Here is a 27,746-nt window from a genome sequence, read left to right on the forward strand (position 1 = left end):
ATTTATCAAAGATGTGTAGAGAATCAGGTGGGTGTTTGAAAACTGGGTTTATCTGGAGTAGTTTATGACTAAATGCACTAAAGAAGAACCATCTCCTAGAAATCATAGAGAACTCAATAGAGAAGGGCCCTAAACATCAGGTCTGAGCTCCTTTTAGACATGGGGAAACTAAACCAAAGAGAGGGAAGTTAATTTGGCCCACGTGACTCCTAAACAGAAGTATCAAGCTCTATTGATTCTGCTTAATTATTTTTTTTTCTCTTCTCTTTGTCGTATTTTTTTTCTTTTTTTTCTTTTTTTTTTTTGCTGTACACGGGCCTCTCACTGCTGTGGCCTCTCCCATTGTAGAGCACAGTCTCCGGACGTGCAGGCTCAGCAGCCATGGCTCACGGGCCTAGCTGCTCTGTGCCATGTGGGATCTTCCTGGACCGGGGCACGAGCCCATGTCCCCTGCATCGGCAGGTGGCCTCTCAACCACTGTGCCACCAGGGAAGCCCTCTCTGTCGTATTCTTATTCTTAAGAAAATAATTCCAAGGATGCTATTAAAAGATAAAATATACAAATTCCTAAAATCAAAGCTAATCATATTGATGCTACAATGGGGCAACTGATCATTATGGAAAGAATTTAATTTGGTAGACCTAAAAATTACTATCTCATTGACACTTCTAATTTTGACTTAAACAGCAAATAATCTGTATCTGTCTCTGAAATGTGTATCACCTCTATAACTGCTAAACCAAATGGTAAGGATAAATTTTCATCACATTAAATAAAGAAAACTGGAGATGGATCAGGTTTATTTATGAACTTTATAACACAAAATAGGAACTAGCAAGTTAAGGATGTAGATGCTTTTAGAGTTAAATCCTGTGTTAAATCCTATGAAGGAATAAAACAAAAGGAGAAATCAGTTTGCTAGAGAGGAGCTATTAATTCGTTAAAAGGCATTTGACACTAGGAGCAAAAAGAATGTAGTTAGTATAGGATTTTCCTTTACTTGAGTGATATATTTCCTTGCTGCTTTAATAATAACATTGAAGTAATTGTATTTCCTCAGGAATGTTTTATGCAAAAGATGTTGCTCAATATGAATGCCTGTTAATAGGCTATAGCTCATAAAGCAATAACTTGTCTTGGTACATCAACAAAAGGAGTATAAAATTGTATAGTAAAACCTTCTGGTTGGACTGGCTATCAAAGAACATAGTTTATGGCTTTGAAAATGGAAAACGAATTTATAGTTTGAAGTGCAAAAATGATAAGCTTGTGTCTGAATATTTTGTCCTCAATTAACTGATAGCATGTTTTCTATTTTGGGTAAAAGTCTAGAATAAAGTTTAACATATATTATAAAAGACTGTCTTACATATACATAAAAATCAAATTATTATAGAGACCTGATCTGTGCTTTGACAAATTTATTAAAAATATTCTTCAGTTTAAATTCTATTGACCAAATGTATACATTATGTGCCAAACATGGTCACAGGGACTATTGAGAATCCAACTATGGTGACTACCCCTGAAGGGTTTATCATCTATAGGAAAAACACATGCTAACTGACATAAGGTTGACAATCATCTGTTGAAATAGATGTACAGATGGTACTATTGAAGGACAAAGAAGGATTAACCTCAACTTGGGTAGCTTGGAAAGGCTTTAAAAAGTGGTTTGAAAAGTCAATTCTGAGGCAGGACGTGAACAGAGCATTCCAGAAAGGAGAACAAATTATGTCCAGAAACAGAATGTTAAGAATAAACTTGGAGACAAAGAAAGTAATTGGATGAGGCTGCAGAACTGGGAGGAAGAGAGAGATGGAGAAGGAAGGGAGGCTTGTGTGTGGTGCTTCATATGTGGTCACTGTCAATCCAGTGAATTCACTGCGTGGAAGTTGTAGGAGATCACACACGTGAAAGCTCCAGAGACAGCCTGCAGACCGAAGCACTGAGCAACCATGCATTTGAGTCCTGTAGTTAATCAGCAGCAGAGACTTCTCTATAACACTGGTGCCCTCCTTTCCATTGCTCTATCTACCTTTAGGCAGCAGTTATCTAAACTCAGTCTATCCTAGTTCCTGGTAATATTCAATTTATTTCCATTCCCTATATTTGCCAAATAGTCCAGTCCTTGACGTCTTATGTTCACACCACTCCCAAGTCATCTTTCACTGAAACATCTTTCATCCCTTGCTTTATCTCTTGTCTCATCCCTTAGGCAGCTACTACTCATGCTTCAAGATTCATTTCAAATGACACTCTTTTGTGAAGGATTTTCTGACAGCACATAGGTGGAATATGTTTCTCAGTCTACCACAAATTCTTAGACATTCTGTATCACGTACCTGTATAACATGTGTATTTGTGCCAACTCAAAGAAGAAGGTACACCAAAGTGAGATCCTTAAGATCAAATGCCTCATAAAACATGTTAACATCATCAACCTGTTTTAAATAAATCATGGAACATGTTTACTTTGTCAACCCCTGTTAAGTCCCAAAAGAGGAAGTCTTTCCATATATCTCTGTTGCTAGGGCATAGCCTGGCTTAGCCAGGCTATGTATTAGCTAAATAAATGATTGAAAAAGTGAATCTGAGGATGCACTCTTCTTAGCTTTCATATTATATCTTAGGAATATTTCCTCACATAGTGTCTATTAAACTGCAAACTGGTATTTAAAAAGTTTCTGAGTATATAATATCCAAAAATCATTCCATCACAAGAAAAAGCACAGAGAACACTTCTTTAACCCCTTGTACATCTGTACAAGCAAACATACACAATATTACATATGTGAAAACATTCCATTTTAATTATTAATCTCAACGAAGGCTGTGGTTCATTTCCATTGCAACGTTAATCACTTCTTATCACAAATAATGTAATGTTCACACACATGTACACACCCTTAAAGCAGGGTGATATTTTACCTACCTGCTTGGGAGGAAAAGCAGAGTAGCAAGTCTGTGATGATTTATTATATGACTGTATGGTGTAAGAAGCAAGTTACTATCATATGTTTAAAATATTTACTTTCCTCCGACGAGTTGCTTATTCCTTCAGAAATGGCTTAGAAAAAAAGCAGTGTGTTTAAGTTGTGTTGACACTACTTTTTTATCTCATACATCTAATATGTAGAACATTCCATTGATGCCCAATAAGTTTTGCATTGGAAAGAGGACAGATTATAAGATTTAAAAATGAAAGTTTAGAACGGGAGAAGCAAGTCACAATCTATTATAGTTCTAAGGCCTTTAGTACACAATTAGAAGATCCCAGGATATAAGACTATTAGTGTGATTGATTCATGAGTTAATGGAATGTAGATGATACTTTAGATAATGGACCAATAAGCTATTGGACACATAAATTCATTGCCACTTTTACCAGCCACTTTTTTTTTTCCCCAGCCAGGGTATGTTTCTGATGCCACAGTCATCTTTTCCCTCTGTGCCTACTTTGTGGAAAGCAATCACAGAGGAGAGAGCTTTCCCTTCAACCACACTTTCTTTGCTTTATCTTTTCCTGATTATTTCACTTTAAAAAAAAGTCCTAGACCCTTTAAATAAAGAGTAGGAAGTAGAATCAAAGTGCTCCTAGAGAGCATATTTTGTATCACCTTCTGTGTAGTAAAGAATGTGGCTGGGGGCTTCCCTGGTGGCACAGTGGTTGGGAGTCCGCCTGCCAATGCAGGGGACCAGGTTTGAGCCCTGGTCCGGGAAGATCCCACATGCTACGGAGCGGCTAAGCCCATGTGCCACAACTACTGAGTCCACGTGCCACAACTACTGAGCCTGCATGCCACAACTACTGGAGCCCGTGCTCTGCAACAGGAGAAGCCACTGCATGAGAAGCCCGTGCACCACAATGAAGAGTGTCCCCTGCTCGCGGCAACTAGAGAAAGCCCGCGTGCAGCAACAAAGACCCAATGCAGCCAAAAATAAATAAATAAATTTATATTTAAAAAAAAAAAGAATGTGGCTGGGCTTTGTCTCCAATTCCTGGGATGTAAGCTGTAAATCTTTGGAATTTCCCAGAATATCTTTGTTATTCATGGTGAATGCTTTAGGCCATATCTGATAATTTATACTAACAAGGTGACTCACAGTGGGCCCCTAGATAGTTTATGCTAAGGAGATGACTCAAGATGGGAGCTGGCCATGCCAGAAAGATCAGCCATGTGATTAGAGGGTTGGGGATTTGAGCCATGTGATATCAGCCCAACCTAGATGAGAGGGGACCTGAAGACTGAGTTCAACTCTGTGGTTAATGATTAAATCAATCATACTTATATAACAAAACTCCAATAGAACCTTTGGACACCAAAGCTCAGGTGGGCATCCCTGGTTAGTAATACTCCAAATATTTTGACAGATCAATGTGCTGGGAAGGTAATGCAACCCTGGGAAAAATGGAAGCCTTACATTTAAAACCTTCATAGGCTTACCCTGTGCATCTTTCCCTTTGACTCATTCTGATTTGTATCCTTTTTGCTATAATTCAACTTCAAAATTAAGTATAATGTTTCCCTGAGTTCTGTGCATCATTCTAGCTTATTATTGAAACTGAGAAGATAGTAGAAGGCCCTAAATCTGTAGCCAGCTGGTTAGAAGCAACAGTGACCCAAATTTATGGCTGCTGTTTGAAGTGAGGGCAGTCTTATGGAGGACTTAACCTGTGAAGTTTGGCGCAAAACCAGGTTGTTGGTGTCAGAAGTCATTGTATCCACCTTATTTTTCCATAAGGGTAAATTTGAACTCAGTCAGGGTTAGTAATGTTCTCAGTGTCATATTGTATTAGCAGAAAACCTTGGATGAGAGTCAGGTCTCATTTTCCTCATGCCAGTGTTCTTTGTTATACTATGTTAGATATCAACTCAGATACCATCTTCATCTCCACAATAGAATTGTGATAGAGAATAAATCAAAGCAAGCAAAGGAATAGGATGCCAATGTGGGCAAATCTAATATTATGATGCCATCTGATAGCAGCTGTATTTCCTATTTACTAAAGGCTGAGAAGGTGCTGGGCCCTTGGCTAAGTACTTTCCAGCCATGATCTTATGCAATCCTCACAATTTAAATTTCTCCATTTAACAGATGAAAAACTGAGGCTCATGGAATCTAATAACTTGCTTCAGGAAGCAAAGATAATATATCATGGAGCCAGAGTATTGGGGAGACAATGTGGGGTCTTGACAAAACAGTTTCTGGAGGCAGCCAACTTTGATTCCTTATAATGATTTGAGCTGAATTGTGAGATGTCTTAGGATTTATTTTCGATCTTTTCTACAGAAAAATATCAAATTTGAAATTAAAAGTATTTCTTTAAAACTAGCTAGGACATGAATGCAAGGCAATCTCTCCCTCCTTTACTTTTTCCCACTTAATTTTTTAATAATTGTATTTAAGAGATTTAAGAAATGCAACTTTCATGAGACTTTATCTTGTCAATTGCAATTTTTTTTTAATAATCAAAGAAATAACACTCCATTCAAAATAAAAATTTAGACTGAAAGTTATGTGGCCTTGAACAAATATCTTAACCATTTGATGAGTTAGCTTTTTCTTCTTAAATGGAGATAATAATGGTATGGGCCTCACAAAGTTGCTGTGAAATACGAACTCCTTATCACAGTGCCTGGCACATAGCAAGTGCTGACAATAATTATTATTTGGGTTTACATCATTAATAATCATTATTAATAACACTCAAGTGACTCCACTGTTCTTGCTTAGTAAAATACATACTCTTGTATCCTTATTTTGTAGAAGAAAGACTATTAAGAAAGGAATCAAATGATAGAGGACTTAGCATGATACTAAACTAGCTGACTCCAAACTAGCTATGTGTCTGAAAAAAGAATATTCCCTGAGTCAGTGTGAGTGTCAACTCCAGCAAGAAGCTGTCTTCATGAAATCCTTAAAGTCAAATGACTCATAGAACATGTTAACACCATTGATTCAGTTTAAATAAATTGGAGATGTAGAAATCTTTCCATTAACTTCACCAGCATATGTAGTAAATTGGTGAGATTTGGCTAATAAGAAAAATAATTTTAAATTGGAGCAGATGCAAATTGATAACTTGAGGCAGTAAACATTTGTGAAGGAAACATTAAAGTACTGAAAGGGCTGCATTCAAAGGCAGTTACAAAGGAAAACAAAGGAGCCAGGATTCTTCCTCACTAAGGCCAGATCCTCACTGCACTGCTGCTTTACTCAATTCCTTCTGGCATCTACATTGTCATGATTAAGTAGAATAAATGTTTCACACTGAGTTTTGGAGTGTGCAATAGAGAAACAATGCTGAATTACCAGAAATAGAAAAGAGCCACTCTAAATTACTTTGTGTCTCAAGGACACAAGTCTGTGTGCAGAGGTGAAAAGCTGATAAAAGAAAAAGACTACTCACACAACAAACATTAGTTGTGAAATTTAACTTTTTTCAGTTGATAGAAAGAGCTAAAAAGAAGACTTATTCAGGCTTTTAAATAGCCTGATGTCTTTCTTCTTTTAATGATATGTGTGAGTGCTAGATCCTTGTTTATTTATAAAAGCCACAAAGCTATTAGCAGCATAGTGTGGGAAATAAATATTTTTTTTAATTAGAAGGCATCCCATTAATTAGAAGATTCATTAGACAGCCAGGTGGTTCAGTGAATCAGCTTATGATTAATTCAAGAAAGATAATACTGTCACCTAAAATGTGGATACATCTGAGGGTAAACTTTAAAAATAAACACACAAAATGATCTGGATAATGGGATTCATTAATCACTGGAACTGTGCGTGTGTGTTTGTAGGTGTGTATGGTAAGAGGGTCAAAGTTGTCAGCCTGGGAAGCACATTATTAATGTTGAAATTAGTGTGTCAGAACTTGTGTCATAATAAAATATACCTGTAAAAATTAGCATGGCTACTCCTGGTATAAGATACCACTAAGCACCTTCTCAAAACTTTTCACTAAAATATCCATGAAGACAAAAAAAACTGTAAAAATTAAAAATGATCAAAAAAACCAATAGTGTAATTGAGGAAGATGCAAATGAATAATAATAGTAATAAATATCTAAATTTTAGCTTATGGTATATCTTATTTTCTTCTTAAAATACATTGTTCCTCCAAATATTAGTTTATTCATATTTATTTATCTAGGTAGAAGTTAAACAGCCCAGAATTCAAGTGGGCAATTAGTGTGAAAATAAATGAAGACCATTTAAATGAGAGTCAGCAAAGACTATTTATTCAGGGCTTGCTACAGCAAGGGAGTTAGCTATCATCATTTGTGTTTGGCAGAGACTCAAAAGCAGGCAGAGGAGTGGGAAAGCTTCATAGTGGATGTTGGACTGCACCCTATAGGTCTGCAAGGCCTGTGCTTGCGCAGCTTCAAGACAGAAGATAGAGCCCAGAGTCAACAACAGAGGCATCAGTGGTTTAGTGGATGCGGAAGCTTACACGTCTGGAGCAAGGTCCTGGAGTGACACCCCACCACGTGCGGTGGACGGGCAGGACAAAGTGGCAGTGTTAGCTGGGGCGGGGGTGGGGGGAAGGGGGATTACCAGTTATAGGGAAATTGAAGTCAGATGGGCTCATTGGTTACCAGGGAAACCAGCAGAGGGACACGCCCCTCACAACCCCTTTGATAAGCTATTATTAGCTGGGGCCTGGGGCAAGTACATAGGAAGGTCAGTCATGTGAGTAGGATGTAGGTGAAGCAGGTCCTGGTTGGGCTGGGGATGTACAGAGATCAAAAGAACAGCCATCTTGAGTGGCCTGACAATACAATAGAAAAAAAGGAGGGCTTCAGGTATGCCCTGATTGGGATGCTGTTGAAATAGGGAAACTGGAGGTGGGCTAACTAGAAGCAGAGTGTCCTACGTGATTGGTTGGGCTACCTATTTGGCTTTCTCTGATGATCCTAAATTAGAAGTGGGAGCAAATATTAAGGAAGCTAACAGTTATTAATGAAGTCCTGGTCTTTTTGGCTGATTGTTACAGGGGTTATTGTTTGCCTTCCTGGATTGGTTGTTGTAGTTAGTAGTTGGCCCACCTTTATCGCTTACTATGGATAATAGGTTGGCTTCTTGTCATGGTTGCACTAGGTTGTGGGTCAGAATTCTATTTTTGCACATAGACTGGCCATGATGCATGTGTATATTCAGTCTCTTGTAAGTATTGGATTCCAGCAGTGGCATGTGGTAGTTGGGAGGAATGATCCTGTCAAGAAAAGTACCATAGAAGTCAATAGAAATGAGCAGGCCACAGTAGCAATGCTTGTTAGAAATTGTGCTCTTCATATGTTACATCAATTTAGATTAATGAAGAACCAGCCCAAAGGAGGTGGAGAAAGTTGCTACCTCAGTAGTGCAGCAGTACATTGGGTGAAAGCCCACTTGAGATGCAGAAGCTATATACATTAATCTTTCCTCAGCTAAGTATTTGAGGAAGGTTGTGTCACCTCCTAAGTGGACTGAGAGAAATACCAAACATTGCCCAGTGACAAAGGCCTGGTCTTTTTTGAACATGAGTCAGAAAAAAAAAAAAAAAAAAAACTTTAAATATCATGATGTTCTTCATAGAAAATTCTAAAGAATAAGAGAGCAAACACAGCATCCAGGAGACCCACAAGAATAACATATGCTACTGCAGGATCCAAAGGGAACTTCAAGAATCTGTTTTAAAATCTTCATTAGAATCAAAGAAAACATGGCTTCTGTGAAAATCATCTGAAAGTCATAAGGGAATTAGACTGATGGAAATGGAGATAGAAGAGATGAAAAAAGATGGAAAAGGAAAAGAAAATTGAAAGCCAAATGGTAGAATATGAATCTTCATTGACAGTATCAGATCAGGGGCTTCCCTGGTGGTGCAGATGTTAAGAATCAGCCTGCCAAAGCAGGGGACATGGGTTGAATCCCTGGTCTGGGAAGATCCCACATGCCGTGAGCCACAACTACTGAGCCTGCAATCTAGAGCCCGTGAGCCACAACTACTGGAGCCCATGTGCCACAACTACTGAAGCCCGCATGCCGAGAGCCCGTGCTCTGCCACAAGAGAAGCCACCACAATAAGAAGCCCGTGCACCACAACGAAGAGTAGCCCCCGCTCGCCGGAACTAGAGGAAGCCCGCACGCAGCAACGAAGACCCAACACAGCCAAAATAAATAAATAAATAAATAAATAAATAAATAAATAAATAAATAAATAAATAAATAAATTTATTTTTAAAAAAAGAAAGTATCAGATCAATGATGTAGGTCACAAAATTGAAACTCTTGTAGGTGAGGAGGAAAAGACAACTTTCTGTTAAAAATGAAATATATTATTGTTATGGCCAGTGAATAAACCAACAGTCTGTAGATAATTGACCATCCTGAGGGAGAGGTAGAAGCAAGGAAGGAAGAAAGTTATCAAATAATAATGATAATAATAGTAATATGAAATAATTGCAGCTAACATTTTTGACTATGCCTCAAACTACATGCTCTGTATTTTATTGGGATTATTAAATTTAATACACACAATGGACCCATAACTAGTCTTATGTTAACTCTATTTCACAAATGAAAAACTGAGCTTAAAAGGGTATACAAATATCCCCCTAGGTTATTAAATAACGCTTTCCTCATAGAATTTTATTTTTTATAAAGTCAATACAAACATGGAGAGATATATATATAATATATATATATATATAATATATATATATATTATATATATATATATAAAATATATCCTCTCAAAATAAACATATATATCCTGTCAAAATTTTTGCATTGTTGATTAAAGAAAAATAAGATACACGTATTCTAGCTTCATTTAATCTATCTCTCTCTCTCTCACTCTCTCTCCCCGTCCCTCAATCAGTAAACACTTCTAACTTGATTTGTCTCACCACCACAACAAAATAGTCATTAGGAAAGACCTCTATGTATCTCTAACCAACAGCTATTTTCCGGTGTAGTTTTCTTGACCTGTTTCATATATTTGACACTGTTAATCAACCCTTCTCAAAACTCTCTGTTTCCTTGGATTCTATGGTGCCATACATTTCTGCTTTTCACATGCTATCATCTTTTTTGAGCCTCTTTTTATTTGAGGGCAGGGGTTAGTGCTCTTTCTTAGCTTAGACATTTTATCTAAAAGCCTTTTCCATTTTCAATCCCCATCTCTCCTTGTGGGAACTTATTTGGCCTTTGCCGTTTATATTCTGATGACTCTCAAGGTTGCCAAATCTCTTCTCTGAGCTCCAGACTCCTATATCTTCTCGGATGTCAATATGCATCTCACACAAAATGGACTTCTAGATTCTTGTCATATTTTCCCACCAAAAGCTTGCATCTCCTTCAGGTTTTCCTGACCCAGGAAATGGCAGTGCACCATTAAGTGCAACTGTTCAGGCCAAACATCTTAGAGGCATCACTGTCAACTCGCTTTCTCTGACACCAACATCTAAACTGGTGAAATTCTTTCCTCGCTATGTTCAAATAACCCAATTAGAACCACATCTCTCCTCCTCTACTGCTAACACTTCATGCTGAGCCACCTGGATTACTGTATTGGTTTCTCAACTGTTCTTCCCATTTCTACACTTACAGGATCCTCTCCCACCCTCTTACTATCCACCATTCAGCACCTGTAGGAATTATTTTAAAAGATAAATTAGAGCACGTCCCATCTTGATCTTAAGTTTTCAATGGCTTTTCATCACACTTAAATAAAATCCAAAATCCTTGATCTTTTTCCTAAATATCTCTCTCCCCATCTCCTAGATGCTTCCCATTCTCCATTCCATTCTAGCCATCTTCACATTGCTGACCCAAAAATATCTCACCATGAGGTCCTCAAACTCCCTGTTCCTCTGCCTAGAATATTCATTCCTCAGGTATTTGCCAAGTTCATTCCCACTGCAGTTAGGTCTCTGTTCAAATATCATTTCAAAAAACTATAACTTTCTCCCCTAGTATATAAGCTCTATGAAGTCACCAATGATGTCTTTTGTTCACTGGTATATTGTTTAGAACTTAGTGTATATAAAATAAAAAAAAATTTTTTGAATGGATGCGTGACTGGACTTCAGAGTCAACATTTCTACCAACAGGCAACCATCACCTTTTGTCCAGATTTTAAAACTCTCAGTCTTTATCCTATCACACCCTAGTGTGTAGGTAGTTTACTAAATCTTACCACCCTCCACTAAGCCTACTGGGATGTATATATTTTTTTACATCATCTCTTCAGGAGCCTTCTTCCTTCCTTCCTTGGTTGATTTATTCAGTGTATTTATTATGTACCCAGCACCCAGAGTCTCCTATTAAAATGAAAATACTGTAGGTTAGTGACAAAATAGGCCATGGTGAGTCCTTCCTTTCTAGGAAGGTTTTACACGTGAGAGTTTTGTTCAGCTGGGACCTCAGGAAAGTAGGAGTTAGCTATCAGGTCCTGAATACAACCCCATATGGGAAGTAGCTCTCAATTTTTAGTCCATCAGAATCACCTGAAAGATTTTTTTACAACACATATATCTGGTCTGGGATCTCTAAGTCCTCTGATACTATAAATCCAGGGTGGGCCCAACACTTTGCATTTCTAACAAGTTTCTAGTAATACTGATGATGCTGGTTCAGGGACAACATTTTGAGAATAACTGCCCGGGAAGGCATTACTGGGGGAAAAATCTTGTAAAGTAGAAGGAAAATAAGACATCTACCAAAGATAAAGCTCCCCTTGACATATCCACTCTCTTCTGTCTGACACCAAGCTGTATCTGAAGAGAGAGGGACAGACAGACAGACAGACAGACAATGATGTACTAGAAAACAGGAACTCTAATCTAAGCTTCACTCTAAACTGGTTGTGTGACCTTAAATAAATCTTTAAACTCTTTGAACCTCAGATTGTTTTTGTGTAAAAGGACAAACTTTTGTTTCACTCACATTAGTTGTAATAATTAAATAATTTTTCTCTTTAAAAAACCCTGGCACCAATTAAACTCTCAAAAATATGTGCACTATTTTCATTTTATACCTTCCCCAGAGCTTGCACTTTCTATATACACACTCATTATTATTATTTATACTCTGATCTTTTACCTCTAGCCAGAACTAAAAAAGGAGTATCCTAGTGTATCTATGTCCAAGTATTTATACCATTCCTCTTCCAAACCTGTCATCACTGCGATAATTTTCTTTGTCTTTATTTATAACTTCTCAGGCATGACAAAATGTTTCCCAAGAGTTTCCTAAGTGAAATTTTAAAATGATACCGCATTGCATCCACATAATGTTTTGACCTGGGGACACCTATAATTTTGACTGCAGAACTGACTCTGCCAAATAGGTAGCTGCATGACTTGGCCAAATCACTTTACTTCTGTGTCTGTTTTACCATCTGAATATTTGGATAATACCTAGTGTTCCAGCACCTCAGAGTGTTGGCAGTATATCAGTTAAGAATGCTTTTAGCTGTGAGTAATAAACACTGCTGGCCTGGCTTGAATAAACAGGGCTTGATGTTTCTCTTATTTAAAAAAAGAACTGAAAAAAGGCAATCCACAATAGTATAGGTAATCAACAGTGTCATCAAAGATCTAAGTTCCCTTTATCTTCCTGCTCTGTAATCCTTAGCATAGGGAGAGGTTGACAATTTTTTTCTGTAAAGGAACATATAATAAATATTTTTTGGTTTTGTGAGACATAAGGTCTCTGTTGCCACTACTTAACTTTGCCCTTGTAGTATGAAAGTAGCCATAGACAATATGTAAATGAATGAGTGTGACTGTGTTCTAATAAAGCTTTATTTACATAAACAGGTAATGGGCCAGATTTAGCTAACAACTTCTAGTTTACTGACCTCAATATGGCTGCTGCACCTCCAGCAATCACATCTACATTCCAGTTAAAAAAATAAGTGTACCTTCAAGAGGGTGAAATGCAGAAGGTGCATGTCCACCAAGTTTATTCCTCTCCTGGAAGACCCCACTCCTGAATTTCTATCATATGGTATGGTCAGAACTGCATCTGTGGTGGTCCTTATAGCTGTTCACTAGTATTCAGATTCATTTCTTTCCAAGCACCTTCCTCTCTACCCACCCCTCCCCCCACACTCAGAAATTAAGTGTAGTAAGTCACTTGTATCAGTCAATGAAATTTAAGCAAAAATGATATGTTATTTCTGAGCTGTACATTTAAGACCCCAGTGTACAGGTTGTTATATCTCTTTCGCTCTGTCACTAACTATAGGAACATTCCAGATAACAACTGTATATGCCTGGGTCCCAGAGTGAGGACTCATGGAGCAGAGTTCATGATAACTTATATATGAAATGAGTTGAGAGACATATTTTTGTTCTTTTAAGGCACTTATATTTGGTATTTTTGGTAATTGCAGCATAACCCAGCACCTCTTGGGAGATGCAATTCTATATGCACACTAAAGAAGGTAAATGTGGCTTTTCAGCCTCTGTTGTAAAGCAGTAGTTCCCAATTTGTGGTCCTTAAACCAACATCATCATCACTTAAGATCTCACTGGAAATATAAATTTTCATCTCTGTCCCAGACCCACTGAATCAGGAATCTGTAACTTAACAAGGTTTCTAGGTGATTCTAATTTATATTTTACTCTCTCTGTAGTAAAGGAAGGAAAGGGAGAAAGGGATTATAAATGACTTTTGCTTCAAAATATAGTGTGTCTAAGAATAATGAAGAAAGAAATAAAAAATGCTACATTACTATGTCATTAGCTACTATATTATATTATTATACCCAAGGGAAAGATATAGATGCAAGTAGTTCCTAAACATGCTGTATAACCTTGTTCAAACTGTCATTGTAAACTCTTCTCCAATGAACATTTCGTTTGCAGTTATGGGTATATATTTCAGAAAAAAATATATTATCCTGCTTATATGAATGCAAAATATGCACAAGACATCAGATGTATATTTTCAAAATAATTAAATTTTATTTTAACAGTCGATGTGCAAAATGCTAGTTCTGCAATGCCAGTGTTCATGTCACTTAATAACTTAAGAAAGCCTCTGGTTGAATATTATTTATTTCAAAGAAAATATTTGTTGAAATATCTCAAGACTTGAGCCCAGAATAAACCACTATGGAAGACTGAATCCACTTTCTTTCTGTTTTACTTTTTTAAATCTGTGAAAATAACAAAAAACAAAATCATGCTTTGGAAAGTTAAATATATATGAAAATATTATCTTTAAAATTTATCTCAATGAAAGTTAGAAGAAATGAGGAATAGCTATGAATTGAGAATGACCATCACTGCTTGAATATTCTTTCCCTTCCTGACAAATTATTTGGTGATGTGGAAAGGAAAATGGAGCATGAAGAGAGACTAAGAAGCTTGTCCCTTCCCCACATCATCCTCACTCTCCCCATCTGAAAAATAGAGCAGTTCTACATATCACACAAGGCACTGCATATAAAAGGACATAGCAAAAATATGTTTCCATATGAGATTGTTTCATGCATTTATTCATGTACCTATTGGATATAAAAAGTGATTACTATGTACAAATCCTTTGAGAAGCACCATACATACACATGGTATAAGATAAGTATAAAGTGTTCAAAGAGCTTGTGTTCTGATGAGGAAGATAAACAAGAAAACTAATGACCTCAGAATAATAACTGCTACAAATGAGACATGAATAAGTGTCTCAATCTCTTCTTTTCACTTTTCCAGATGTCCTATCAATATCTCATGTCTGATCCATACCACTTCTTAAATGAATTAACATAGTTGCACCCTTATTTCTCTCTCAGGGTCTAGTGTATCTCACCTCCAATATATCCTCCACTTGATTGATAGGCAGTTGCAGTGGAAAGCAAAGCTGAACATTTAGTTCCTTGTCTACAAATTCTTTCCCAGCTTCCCTATGTGAGCAAATAAATGCCAAGCTCCTTAGCTTGACATACTCTCTCTTAAAATGACCTCTGTCTAGCTCACTAGTAGTATCATCTCTCTTCACTCTAGAAACTTCCTTAGCTCCAGCTTTATTGAACTGGTTGAGCTTTTAAAAAACTGGCAGATTGGGCTTCCCTGGTAACACAGTGGTTGAGAATCTGCCCACCAATGTAGGGGACACGGGTTTGAGCCCTGGTCTGGGAAGATCCCACATGCTGCCGAGCAACTAGGCTCATGAGCCACAACTACTGAGCCTGCGCATCTGGAGCCTGTGCTCCACAACAAGAGAGGCCATGATAGTGAGAGGCCCGTGCACCATGATGAAGAGTGGCCCCCACTTGCCACAACCAGAGACGGCCCTCGCACAGAAACAAAGACCCAACACAGCATAAATAAATAAATAAATAAACAAACAAACAAATAAATAAATAAATAAACAAACAAATAAATAAAAAGCCAAGCATTTGAAGCCCTTAAAAAAAAAAAAACTGGCAGATTATTTCCCACACTGGGTCTTCATTCACCCTCTTTCCTTCTATGGGGTTAACACATAATTGCACGTCATTTTAGCTTAAACATTACCTCTTCAGAAAGACCTTCTTGACAACTGTACCTGCTCCCACTCACACCCTAGTTTCTCTTTATCACATTACCCTGTCATTGCCTTCTTGCTTGTTTCCTTGTGATATAATGTTAGTCTCTCCCAGCAGAATATTCCTCCTTGAGACAAGGAAATTATCTTGTCCACTCCTTTATTTCCAAAATTTAGTGCAGTTTCTGTTACATAATAGCTATTCCATAAATACAGGTTGAATGAATGAAGCGTGCCCATACAGCAAACAGATTCAAGGGCTCATTCTATATCTGCATGACTCAGCTGCACTAGGGAGAGGAAAAATTGAGGGCATTTGACCTTGATCCTAAACCTAATATTTCCAGTAAAACTGTCCTAGCAGGATGTGATGATAGTTTAAATTGAGACAAGGTATACCCCAAATGCCAAAGCAGACTCCCACATTTTATGATGCTTGACCTATACTCGTGCACACACTTGCTATGTTTCTTGGAGTAAGACTCTTAATTTCTTGATTTTCTGCTTCTCTCAGGTTAATATTTAAAATTATATTCCTGACTGTTTTGTTTTTCTATAACAAACTGTCCTATATCTTCAAATTAATGTTGTGACTTCACAGTGATAAACATGATAAGGTCATTAAAAAAATCTGGCTTTAATAATTCTTAATAATTTATGTTGGCACTGTTTATTTGGCATGTGATTCATATACTTATTTAATCATTCACTATTTATTTACTTGAAAGGTGCTCTGTTCAAAGCACTAGGAGGCACTAGGAGGAAATATATTCTCTTTCTTCTCTGAAAATGCTCAGCATAATGTAGGGGATATAAACATGATTAAACATAAATATAATGGATAACGGCATCATGACATTGAAAGAAACCCAGTTGAAACTAGAGGAGAGACACCAGGGTTCTCCTTTCCGAGTTGGGAATTAAATGACTGTGTGGGATTTGGCAAGTAATTCTACATTTCTGGACCTTACTTTTTTATTTGTAATAGGGGTTCAAATCATATAAACACTAAGTTAGCTTTTCAATATATACAAGTTATTGAAGTTAGGAAATTAAATTTAAGCAATAAAATGTTTGTCTCTTAATTTGGAAAACACTAAATAAATGATAATTCTCAGTTTGCAAATTTTTTGAAATGCACATTCTAGCAGATATGTGAATTAATTAATCTATTTATTGAAATAGATGTAAAATGTGATCTGAAAATACAATTCTAATTTATAAGAATTTTTATTACAATAGAATTTAAAAAATAGTTTAAAACTGCATAAATCTAAAAAATTAGGGGAGTAGATTAATATTTCATGGTCCATTTCAACCCTTAATTCTATTTTTGGAAACCGTTCAAATCACTTACAAAGTGTTAGAGATCCTGTTCTGAGTGATGCACATGTACAAGCTAATTTAAATCTTACCACAAATGTGTGAAGAGACATAGTACTCTAACCACACTGCAGATGAGATTATAATTAAATGACTAACTTCATGTCTGACTAAACCATAGTAGAGTCAGGATTTGAATACAGACAGTTTAACTCTGCAGACCAAGCTCTTAAGAACTGTGTTAAGCTTGCTCTGCTATGGCGTGCAGTAGTATGGCCTGAAGCAAAATATAGAGTATGAATCGAAGATAAAATATAATTGGAAATTTCAGAAATAATACATGAAAGTTAATGAGGGTGTGATGACAGTAGAAATGGAAAAGAAGCACAGATAGTCTGAGATATATGTGGCAGGAATCGTGGAGAATCAATGAACTGAATGTGGCCAGAAATAGGATAAATTAAGGGGGTTAATAAATAATGATATTAATAACTATAATAATGACACAACTACTATTTATTAGGAACCTACTATGTTTCAAACATTGTGCTAGTCATTTAACACTCCATCTCATGGATTAACAGGATTTTTTTTTTCAAACCTTGTCTTTTTTTTTTTATTACTTTCTGCTTTATAACAAAGTGAATCAGTCATACATATACATCTGTTCCCACATCCCTTCCCTCATGCATCTCCCTCCCTCCCACCTTCCCCATCCCACCCATCCAGGCGGTCACAAAGCACCGAGCTGATCTCCCTGTGCTATGCGGCTGCTTCCCACTATCTATCTACCTTACATTTGGTAGTGTATATATGTCCATGCCTCTCTTTCGCTTTGTCACACCTTACCCTTCCCCCTCCCCATATCCTCAAGTCCATTCTCAAGTAGGTCTGTGTCTTTATTCCCGTTTTACCCCTAGGTTCTTCATGACATTTTTTTTTTAAATTCCATATATATGTGTTAGCATACGGTATTTGTCTTTCTCTTTCTGACTTACTTCACTCTGTATGACAGACTCTAGGTCTATCCACCTCATTACAAATAGCTCAGTTTCGTTTCTTTTTATGGCTGAGTAATATTCCATTGTATATATGTGCCACATCTTCTTTATCCATTCATCCGATGATGGACACTTAGGTTGTTTCCAGCTCCGGGCTATTGTGAATAGAGCTGCAATGAACATTTTGGTACATGTCTCTTTTTGAATTATGGTTTTCTCAGGGTATATGCCCAGTAGTGGGATTGCTGGGTCATACGGTAGTTCTATTTTTAGTGTTTAAAGGAAGCTCCATACTGTTCTCCATAGTGGCTGTACCAATTCACATTCCCACCAGCAGTGCAAGAGTGTTCCCTTTTCTCCACACCCTCTCCAGCATTTATTGTTTCTAGATTTCTTGATGATGGCCATTCTGGCTGGTGTGAGATGATATCTCATTGTAGTTTTGATTTGCATTTCTCTAATGATTAATGATGTTGAGCATTCTTTCATGTGTTTGTTGGCAGTCTGTATATCTTCTTTGGAGAAATGCCTATTTAAGTCTTCTGCCCATTTTTGGATTGGGTTGTTTGTTTTTTGGCTATTGAGCTTCATGAGCTGCTTATAAATTTTGGAGATTAATCCTTTGTCAGTTGCTTCATTTGCAAATATTTTCTCCCATTCTGAGGGTTGTCTTTTTGTCTTCTTTATGGTTTCCTTTGCTGTGCAAAAGCTTTGAAGTTTCATTAGGTCCCATTTGTTTATCTTTGTTTTTATTTCCATTTCTCTAGGAGGTGGGTCCAAAAGGATCTTGCTGTGATTTATGTCATAGAGTGTTCTGCCTATGTTTTCCTCTAAGAGTTTGATAGTTTCTGGCCTTACATTTAGGTCTTTAATCCATTTTGAGCTTATTTTTGTGTATGGTGTTAGGGAATGATCTAATCTCATACTTTTACATGTCCCTGTCCAGTTTTCCCAGAAACACTTATTGAAGAGGCTGTCCTTTCTCCACTGTACATTACTGCCTCCTTTATCAAAGATAAGTTGAGCATATGTGTGTGGGTTTATCTCTGGGCTTTCTATCCTGTTCCATTGATCTATCTTTCTGTTTTTATGCCAGTACCACACTGTCTTGATTACTGTAGCTTTGTAGTATAGTCTGAAGTCAGGGAGCCTGATTCCTCCAGCTCCATTTTTCTTTCTCAAGATTGCTTTGGCTATTCGGGGTCTTTTGTGTTTCCATACAAATTGTGAAATTTTTTGTTCTAGTTCTGTGAAAAATGCCAGTGGTAGTTTGATAGGGATTGCATTGAATCTGTAGATTGCTTTGGGTAGTAGAGTCATTTTCACAATATTGATTCTTCCAATCCAGGAGCATGGTATATCTTTCCATCTATTTGTATCATCTTTAATTTCTTTCATCAGTGTCTTATAATTTTCTGCATACAGGTATTTTGTCTCCTTAGGTAGGTTTATTCCTAGATATTTTATTCTTTTTGTTGCAATGGTAAATGGGAGTGTTTTCTTGATTTCTCTTTCAGATTTTTCATCACTAGTATATAGGAATGCCAGAGATTTCTGTGCATTAATTTTGTATCCTGCTACTTTACCAAATTCATTGATTAGCTCTAGTAGTTTTCTGGTAACATCTTTAGGATTCTCTATGTATAGTATCATATCATCTGCAAACAGTGACAGCTTTACTTCTTCTTTTCCAATTTGGATTCCTTTTATTTCTTTTTCTTCTCTGATTGCTGTGGCTAAAACTTCCAAAACTAGATTGAATAAGAGTGGTGAGAGTGGGCAGCCTTGTCTTGTTCCTGATCTTAGTGGAAATGGTTTCAGTTTTTCATCATTGAGGACAATGTTGGCTGTGGGTTTGTCATATATGGCCTTTATTATGTTGAGGAAAGTTCCCTCTTTGCCTAATTTCTGCAGGGTTTTTATCATAAATAGGTGTTGAATTTTGTCGAAAGCTTCCTCTGCATCTATTGAGATGATCATATGGTTTTTCTCCTTCAATTTGTTAATATGGTTTATCACATTCATTGATTTGCATATATTGAAGAATCCTTGCATTCCTGGAATAGACCCCACTTGATCATGGTATATGATCCTTTTAATGTGCTGTTGGTTTCTGTTTGCTAGTATTTTGTTGAGTATTTTTGCATCTATGTTCATCAGTGATATTGGCCTGTAGTTTTCTTTCTTTGTGACATCCTTGCCTGGTTATGGTACCAAGGAGATGGTGGCCTCGTAGAATGAGTTTGGGAGTGTTCCTTCCTCTGAAATTGTTTGGAAGAGGTTGAGAAGGATGGGTGTTAACTCTTCTATAAATGTTTGATAGAATTCGCCTGTGAAGCCATCTTGTCCTGGGCTTTTGTTTGTTGGAAGATGTTTAATCACAGTTTCAATTTCAGTGCTTGTGATTGGTCTGTTCATATTTTCTATTTCTTCCTGATTCAGTCTTGGCAGGTTGTGCATTTCTCAGAATTTGTCCATTTCTTCCAGGCTGTGCATTTTATTGGCATAGAGTTGCTTGTAGTAATCTCTCATGATCTTTTGTATTTCTGCAATGTCAGTTGTTACTTCTCCTTTTTCCTTTCTAATTCTATTGATTTGAGTCTTCTCTCTTTTTTTCTTGATGAGTCTGGCTAATGGTTTGTCAATTTTGTTTATCTTCTCAAAGAACTAGCTTTTAGTTTTATTGATCTTTGCTATCGTTTCCTTCATTTCTTTTTCATTTATTTCTGATCTGATCTTTATGATTTCTTTCCTTCTGCTAACTTTGGGGGTTTTTTGCTCTTCTTTCTCTAATTGCTTTAGGTGCTGGGTCAGGTTGTTTACTCGAGATGTTTCCTGTTTCTTAAGGTGGGATTATATTGCTATAAACTTCCCCCTTAGAACTGCTTTTGCTGCGTCCCATAGGTTTTGGGTCGTCGTGTCTCCATTGTCATTTGTTTCTAGGTATTTTTTAATTTCCTCTTTGATTTCTTCAGTGATCACTTCGTTATTGAGTAGTGTATTGTTTAGCCTCCATGTGTTTGTATTTTTTACAGATCTTTTCCTCTAATTGATGTCTAGTCTCATAGCATTGTGCTCGGAAAAGATACTTGATACAATTTCAATTTTCTTAAATTTACCAAGGCTTGATTTGTGACCCAAGATATGATCTCTCCTGGAGAATGTTCCATGAGCACTTGAGAAAAATGTGTATTCTGTTGTTTTTGGATGGAATGTCCTATAAATATCAACTAAGTCCATCTTGTTTAATGTATCATTTAAAGCTTGTGTTTCCTTATTTATTTTCATTTTGGATGATCTGTCCATTGGTGAAAGTGGGGTGTTAAAGTCCCCTACTATGATTGTGTTACTGTCGATTTCCCCTTTTATGGCTGTTACTATTTGCCTTATGTATTGAGGTGCTCCTATGTTGGGTGCATAAATATTTACAATTGTTATATCTTCTTCTTGGATCGATCCATTTATCGTTATGTGGTGTCCTACTTTGTCTCTTCTAATAGTCTTTATTTTAAAGTCTATTTTGTCTGATATAAGAATTGCTACTCCAGCTTTCTTTTAATTTCCATTAGCATGGAATATCTTTTACCATCCCCTTACTTTCAATCTGTATGTGTCTCTAGGTCTGAAGTGGGTCTCTTGTAGACAGCATATATATGGGTCTTGTTTTTGTATCGATTCAGCCACTCTGTGTCTTTTGGTGGGAGCATTTAGTCCATTTACATTTAAGGTAATTATTGATATGTATGTTCCTATTCCCATTTCCTTAATTGCTTTGGGTTCCTTATTGTAGGTATATTCCTTCTGTTGTGTTTCTTGCCTAGAGAAGTTCCTTTAGCATTTGTTGTAAAGCTGGTTTGGTGGTGCTGAACTCTCTGAGCTTTTGCTTGTCTGTAAAGGTTTTAATTTCTCCATCAAATCTGAATGAGATCCTTGCTGGGTAGAGTAATCTTGGTTGCAGGTTTCTCTCCTTCATCACTTTAATTATGTCCTGCCACTCCCTTCTGGCTTGTAGAGTTTCTGCTGAGAGATCAGCTGTTAACCTGATGGCGATTCCCTTGTGTGTTATTTGTTGCTTTTCCCTTGCTGCTTTTAATATGATTTCTTTGTGTTTAATTTTTGACAGTTTGATTAATATGTGTCTTGGTGTATTTCTCCTTGGATTTATTCTGTATGGGACTCTCTGTGCCTCCTGGAGTTGATTAACTATTTCCTTTCCCATATTAGGGAAGTTTTCAACTATAATCTCTTCAAATATTTTCTCAGTCCCTTTCTTTTTCTCTTCTTCTTCTGGAACTCCTATAATTCGAATGTTGGTGTGTTTAATGTTGTCCCAGAGGTCTCTGAGACTGTCCTCTGTTCTTTTCATTCTTTTTTCTTTATTTTGCTCTGCAGCAGTTATTTCCACTAGTTTATCTTCCACCTCACTTATCCATTCTTCTGCCTCAGTTATTCTGCTATGGATCCCATCTAGAGTATTTTTCATTTCATTTATTGTGTTTTTAATCGATGCTTGATTCATCTTTAGTTCTTCTAGGTCCTTGTTAACTGTTTCTTGCATTTGGTCTATTCTATTTCCAAGATTTTGGATCTTGGAAATAGAATATTGGATCATCTTTACTATCATTATTCTGAATTCTTTTTCAGGTAGACTGCCTATTACCTCTTCATTTGTTAGGTCTGGTAGGTTTTTATCTCGCTCCTTCACCTGCTGTGTGTTTTTCTGTCTTCTCATTTTGCTTATCTTACTGTGTTTGGGGTCTCCTTTTTGCAGGCTGTAGATTCATAGTTCCCGTTGTTTTTGGTGTCTGTCCCCAGTGGCTAATGTTGTTTCAGTAGGTTGTGTAGGCTTCCTGGTGGGGGGGACTAGTGCCTGTGTTCTGGTGGTTGAGGCTCGATCTTGTCTTTCTGGTGGACAGGTCCACGTCTGGTGGTGTGTTTTGGGGTGCCTGTGGCCTTATTATGTTTTTAGGCAGCCTCTCTGCTAATGGCTGGGGTTGTGTTCCTGCCTTGCTAGTTGCTTGGCATAGGGTGACCAGCACTGTAGCTTGCTGGTCGTTGACTGAAGCTGGGTGCTAGTGTTGAGATGGAGATCTCTGGGAGATTTTTGCCACTTGATATTATGTGGACCTTGGAGGTCTCTTGTGGACCCGTGTACTGAAGTTGGCTCTCCCACTTCAGAGGCACAGCACTGACTCCTGGCTGCAGCACCAAGAGCCTTTCATCTACCTGGCTCAGAATAAAAGGGAGAAAAAGTAGAAAGAAAGAATTAGTAGAAGAATGAAAGAGAGAGAGAAAGAAAGGAATAAGGAAAGAAAGGAAGGAGGGAAGGAAGGAAGAAAGAAAGAAACGAGGGAGGGAGGGAGGATGGAACGAAAGAAAGAACGGAGGGAGGGAGGGAAGAATGAAAGAAAAAGAAGAGTGAATGGAAGAAAGGAGGGAGGGAGGGAGGAAGGAAAAAAAGAAAGAAAGAAAGACAGGAGGGAGGCAGGGAGGAAGGAAAGAAAAAGAAAGAGTGAAAGGATGAAGGGTGGGAGGGAGGGAGGAAGGAAAGATAGACCAACAGGAGGGAGGGAGGGAGGGAGGAAGGAAAGAAAAAGAAAGAGTGAAAGGAAGAAGGGAGGGAGGGAGGGAGGAAGGAAAGAAAGAGAGAAAGAAGGAAAGGAGGGGCAGAGGGAGGGAGGGAGGAAGGGAAGGTAGGAAAAAAAAAGAAAGAGCAGGTAAAGTAAAATAGAATAAAGTATAAAATATAGTAGCATTATTAAAATTAAAAAGTAATTATTGAAAAAAAAAAAAACAGACAGATAGAACCCTGGGACATATGGTGGAAGCAAGGCTATACAGAGAGAATCTTACGCAGTAGATTACACATACACATTCACAAAAAGAGAGCAGGGGGAAAAATCAAAAATCTTGCTCTCCAAGTCCACCTCCTCAATTTGGGATAATTCGTTGTAAAAAGAGGAAAAGGGGGAAAAGCCTGAAATCTTGCTCTCAAAGTCCACCTCCTTAATTTGGGATAATTCGTTGTAAAAAGAGGAAAAGGGGGGAAAGCCTTAAATCTTGTCCTCAAAGTCCACTTCCTCAATTTTGGATGATTCGCTGTCCATTCATGCACTCCACAGACGCAGGGCACATCAAGTGGACCGTGGAGCTTTAATCCGCTGCCTCCGAGGCTGCACAGAGAGATTTCCCTGTCTCTTCTCTGCTCTCACAGCTCCCGGGTCTCAGCCTTGGACCTGGCCCCGCCTCTGCGCGTAGGTCGCTGGAGGGCGTCCTTTCTTCGCTCAGACAGGAAGGGTTTAAAGGAGCCGCTGATTCGGGGGCTCTGACTCACTCAGGCATAGGGGAGGGAGGGGCGCGCAGTGTGGGGCGGGCCTGCGGCGGCAGAGGCCGGCGTGACGTTGCACCAGCCTGAGGCGCTCCGTGCACTTTCCCGGGAAAGCCGTTCCTGGGTCCCGGGACCCCGGCAGTGGCGGGGTGCACAGGCTCCCCGGAAGGCGGGGTGGACAGTGACCTGCGCTCGCACACAGGCCTTGAGGCGGCGGCAGCAACAGCCCCAGCGTCCCACGCCCGTCTCCGGGGTCCGCGCCTTTAGCCGCGGCTTGCGCCCGTCTCTGGTGCTTCTTTAAGAAGCTCTCTTAATCCCCTCTCCTCACGCAACAGGAAACAAAAGGGAAGAAAAAGTCTCTTGCCTCTTCGGCAGCTCCAGACTTTTCCCCCGGACTCCCTCCGGGCTAGCCATGGTGCACTAACCCCTTCAGGCTCTGTTCCTGCCGCCAACCCCAGTCCTCTCCCTGCGCTCTGACTGAAACCCGATACCCGAGCCTCATCTCCCAGCCCCGCCCGCCCTGGCGGCCGAGCAGACAAGTCTCTCGGGCTGGTGTGTGCCTGAGGGCACCGATCCTCTGTGCCGGAATCTCTCTGCTTTGCGCTCCACACCCCTGTTGCTGTGCTCTCCTCCGCTACTCCGAAGCTTTCCCCCTCCGCCACCTGCAGTCTCCGCCCGCGAAGGGGCTTGTAGTGTGTGGAAACCTTTCCTCCTTCACGGCTCCCTCCCACTGGTGCAGGTCCCGTCCCTATCCTTTTGTGTCTGTTTATTCTTTTTTATTTTGTCCTACCCAGGTACGTGGGGAGTTTCTTGCCTTTTGGGGGGTCTGAGGCTTTCTGTCAGCATTCAGTAGGTGTTCTGTAGGAGTTGTTCCACGTGTAGATGAATTTCTGATGTATCTGTGGGGAGGAAGGTGATCTCCGCGTCTTACTCTTCCGCCATCTTCCTCCGGGGCCGGATTAACAGGATTTGATTAGTAGGGACATGGTAACTGTTGAGATGTCTCTACGGAAAACAGATGGGTGTGAATAATGCAGAATGAATTAGAGAGGAACCTAGGAGGAAATTCCTCCCCCTCAAGAGGATCACAGGTCTCAGAAAGTATAGGGTTTCAATGGTATCTCTCTCGCTTTCTCTCTCTTTTTCTATCTATCTCCAGTTTTATAAGAATTAATTTTTTAAGTTACAAAAGAACTCACACTATACCCAAAAGAAGTCACCTCTTTATTTTTTGTATAACTGATCTGCTTTCTTTCATGAGCCTTCAACTCACTAGGTGGTGAAAAATCAAACACACAAAAATACCCAAACATAAACAGGCAAACTAGTTTAAACCATTCCTATTATATGAACAGTCTCTGTATGATTTTCAGTCTTATTTTACAAAAGTTTTCAAAATTATAGAAAGAAGTAAAAGAAAACAGTCTAACCTCCATTTACCAGTTACATACATTTAATAATCATTAGCATTTTACCAAGTTGTTGTTTTCATTTTTTTCTTGTATTTTCCAGTTAATCACTATCATTACATTTCACCTCTAAATATTTTGTATGCATCTCTAAAAATCAGGACTTTTTAAATCATCTTTTTAAAAATAAACTATTGTATCTTAAAATTAGTTATATTTAATACAATCTAATATTCAGTCTATTTTTTAATTCCCTAATTGTCCCTAATGTGTATTTATCTTTGGTCAAAGCAGGATCAAATCAAAGACCATCAATTGCATTTTGTTATGCCCCTAAGGTCTTTTTAAATCTAGAAGGGTCTTTTCATACCACTCACCTAAAGACACCAGGGCAATTGTACTGAAGAGTGACACAACATTTAGCTTGAACCCTTTCAATGAGAATACTTTGTAGATGATTCTTTGTGCCTTGTATTGAATTATTTCAGAAGATGCAAAACTTCTTATTGTCTCACTCTTAGTGATACTAAGATTGTTATTTAAACAGTTTGTAAAGTTACACTTTCCCCTTGCAACAAGATATTTTATTGGTTGATACTTTAGATCCATGCAAATATCCAGTTCTCCGTCATCATCTCATTTTATAGTTTTAGTTTCCATTGGTGATCCTTGTCTGAATAAATTCTTTTATTAGGGTTGCAATATAATCAATCTCTTTTGGACACATATTCAATCTTTCAAACATTTCCCATATCACACACACATATATACTTTTTTTTTCCCTCTTGAAATGACATTTAGGTGCATGAGATGGCTTACCATGTCCTTGAAGGAAAAAATAGAGAGCCTCAAATCTCTATGGAATCTGCTGGATTCTCTTAACTATGGGTATTCTTCATCTGTGGGTTTACTGTTTGGTCTGCTGGTGTTGGAAGCTCAAGGCTGTCTATTCTCTTTTGTTGTAGGGCCTGGTGCTGCTACCTATCCCATTTTGTCTCATGTGAGTCATGTAGATGTAACATAATTTCTGCATGTCTGCCACATACCTCATGCTGCTTCAGCCTAAACTATTCATACCAAGATGCTGCCATAAGTTTTCCTCACTGCTTTATCATGGTCCACTCCATGGAAGGACAAGTGCTATTAAATCAGCTGGATGTCAGGCAAGGTGCTGATATAAGTCTGACTGAGAAATAAAAATGTTCACAAAGATTTTACAAGTACCAATATCAGAATATTTTCAAGATGCTTTCAAATCACATTTAATCTATCATCAAGCCAACTCACATAATGATCTTAGCATCAGTTTCCAGAGCCCAATCTATGATTGGGATACAGTCCCAAAGCCTGCTTCATCTATGTATCATGGTTTTGATTAAAATTTTGATAAATTATCAAAAATTGAATTAAATAAGTCCTGGTCATGTACTGTACAGGATGTTAACTCTAGTTAACAATACTGTATTGTACATTTGAAAGATGCTAAGCGCGTACATCTTAAAAGTTCTCATCACAAGAAAAAACATTTGTTACTAGGTAGTGATTGATGTCAACTCACCTTATTGTGGTAATCATTTTGCAGTATAGACATATATCAAATCATTATATTATACACATAAAACAAAAATGATGTTATATGTCAATTATATCTCAATTAAAAGAATAAAAATAAATAAAATTTTAAAATGTTGAGTTTTCTTGCTGCAGTTTCTCTTCTTAAAAATCTGGTGACTAGGGCTTCCCTGGTGGCACAGTGGTTGAGAGTCCGCCTGCTGATGCAGGGGACATGGGTTCATGCCCCGGTCTGGGAAGATCCCACATGCCACGGAGTGGCTAGGCCCGTGAGCCATGGCTGCTGAGCCTGCGCGTCCGGAGCCTGTGCTCCACAACGGGAGAGGCCACAACAGTGAGAGGCCTGCAATACCGCAAAAAAAAAAAAAAAAAAAAAAAAAAATCTGTAGATTGTTATTCATAAAGCTGTCAGGACAATAGGAATGGGCTATAGACAAGTTTTAAGCAAATTATAAATAATACTCATAGCATTACAGTGTGGTTTTATTTTTGATGATCAGTCCAACTCAGGGTATAGTTAAAGTCCTATGCTTAGATTTGTTAGAGTACTGATTTCTCATGGTTACGGTTCATATTCTTCTTTT

This window comes from Hyperoodon ampullatus, assembly GCF_949752795.1.
Source record: "Hyperoodon ampullatus genome assembly, chromosome: 5".
In the NCBI taxonomy this organism is placed as follows: Eukaryota; Metazoa; Chordata; class Mammalia; order Artiodactyla; family Ziphiidae; genus Hyperoodon; species Hyperoodon ampullatus.